General features: G+C 37.4%; 1 non-coding gene across 1 annotated transcript; it reads right to left on the reverse strand.

The window, feature by feature from the left end:
• Nucleotides 1-886: 886 nt before the first annotated feature.
• Nucleotides 887-990, reverse strand: LOC123460462. The gene has a single exon (XR_006637019.1). It is a non-coding gene; the product is annotated as a U6 spliceosomal RNA (small nuclear RNA).
• Between the last annotated feature and the right edge of the window lie 1,483 nt (nucleotides 991-2,473).

Consider the following 2,473-nt stretch of genomic DNA (forward strand, 5'->3'; position numbering starts at 1 on the left):
ATAGGAAAATTAGTTGAGTTTCATGCAAAGCACAATAGAAAGCAATCAAGAGATGGAAACAGTGTTACAGTACAGTTTATATACATCTATGCTGTCTTGCACTCACACTAGTACTGAGTGGTTCTTTTATAAAGATTTATTAAAGCATAATTAGCATGCCATAGAATGTACCATTGCATAGTCTTTTACATAGACATGTAACCACCACATCAAACTAATTTTAGAATACTTTCATTAGCCATAAAAAATAATCGGTAGAAATTAAGTTATTCTCCATGCCAAACCAGTCAGTCCTCACCAAAGCAAACACCCTTCTACTTTCAATCCCTACTTTTTTTCTGTATTCCAATCATTTTACGTAAACAGATCAGATTGTGCATGTTTTTTTTCTGAATGACTTTTTTCCTCTACCATGATATTTATAAAGCCCATCTAAGTTGTACTATGTATCACTAGTGTATTGTTTCCTATAGAGACACTATTCCATTCTATGTCAACATATGCTACATACATTCATCCATTGGTGGAGATTTGAGTTTTGAGTTTTTCTCACTTTTTAATACTTATAAATGATGTTCCTGTTATAAGCATTCACATACAATTTTTGCATTAATACATGTTTTTAAAACATATGGAAAGTTGGGCTGGAGAGATGGCTTAGTGGTTAAGCGCTTGCCTGTGAAGCCTAAGGACCCTGGTTCGAGGCTTGATTCCCCAGGATCCATGTAAGCCAGATGCACAAAGGGGCACATATGTCTGGAGTTCATTTGCAGTGTCAGGAGGCCTTGGTGCTCCCATTCTCTCTCTCTCTCTCTATCTATCTATCGTTGTCTTTCTCTCTCTGTCAGTCGCTCTCAAATAATAAAAGATAAAACAAAAAAATTTTAAAAATATGGAAGGCTTAACAAATTTGTGTGTCATCCTTGTACAAGGGTAATGCTAATCTCTTTGTTGTTTCAGTTTCAGTATATGTGCTGTTGAAGTGAGCAACAATCTATTTTTAATGACTGAACTATAACTAAGAGTAAAATTACTGACCCTTATTGTGGGTAGCCTGAGGTATATTCTTATACTTTATTTTTATTTGTTTACTTATTTGACAGAGAGCTAGGGAGAGAGGGAGAGTGGGAGAATGAATGGGTGCACCAGGGCATTCAGCCATTGCAAATGAACTACAGATGCATCTGGCTATCATGGGTGCTAGGGATTTGAACCTGGGTCCTTTGGCTTTGCAAGCAAACACCTTTTCCACTAAGCTATCTGTCCAGCCCCTGAGGTACTTTTGATTAAGATTAATCTTACTTAAGTCTCCAGCAGATTGCTGGAGTTTGTGTCACTAGAGAGGGGTGGTTCTTGTACTCCAGCTGTAAGCTGTGTTCAGATCCACTTTGAGCTCTGGCTGTTGGTACTTGTTGGCTATTGGTTCTCTTTCTCTCCTTCTCTCTCTCTGTATATATATATATATATATATCTGATACAGATCTGTATCTATAGAAGTGACCCATCTTCTTCTGCCATAATGAAACTTGCCCTGAAATAAACCCTTTTTTTCCCATAAGCTGCTTCTAGCCAGGTGTCTGTCCCAGCAAGGAGAAAGAGACTGTAACAGAAAAATTGGTGCCAAAAAGTGAGATCATTACTGTGATGAATCTAACCATGTGAAATTTGATCTTTTAGAATGTGTTTACAGGGAGAATATAGAAGGAGTTGGTACTTTGTACTGGAATAGCCTTGTAGTGTTGTAAGAAAGTCTAGATGGGCTATTCTGGTAAGAGTTTGAGTATACTAAATAGAGAATTGTGGCCTATGAATGTTTGGCTCCTGAACTTTTAAAGAGAAAGGAGAGAACTTTGTTGAAACTGGGCTACTTACTGGTAGGAAGGCTGGCTGTGTTTTTGTCAAAGCCTAGAGAGTATGATTAAGATTGAATTTAAAAGTAAAGGACTGGTATGCATGGTATAAGGTACAGAACAGAAAGATATGACATATGCACAGTTTATCACAGAAAAAAATTCAGGCAAGAATGAAGTTATTGGCACACAGACTGTCTTTATGTTACTTAAGCTTCCAATGTTATGTTGATTACCACCATTAAGAGTAGATCAACTGCTTTTCATTGGGACAATAGAAAAGATGCCAAAGGATGAAACCTACCCACGGCCCACTTCACTCAGTAGTAATGGAATTTTTGTACAAGGAAGAAGCTTGAAGGAAAAATTATGAAAAGTAATCTACTCTTCAAGTTCAAGGTTTATTTCCCCAACAGATTTACAAATTTGACTATGTTGCATACCTGGTGCTGGTTTGGGAAGCATGAAAACTGAAAGTCATGAGGTAAGTGTAGATGGTTTTGATTTTTGGAAATGGATCCTGGGCAGTATAAAGCAGGGCTGTTGCAATTCCTGTGTAGAAACCCAGTAAGGCCATTTTAGGAAGATGAACCAATTCCAGAAGCTGATGCTAAGATGCAACA

This window comes from Jaculus jaculus, chromosome 4 (assembly GCF_020740685.1).
Source record: "Jaculus jaculus isolate mJacJac1 chromosome 4, mJacJac1.mat.Y.cur, whole genome shotgun sequence".
NCBI classification, from domain to species: domain Eukaryota; kingdom Metazoa; phylum Chordata; class Mammalia; order Rodentia; family Dipodidae; genus Jaculus; species Jaculus jaculus.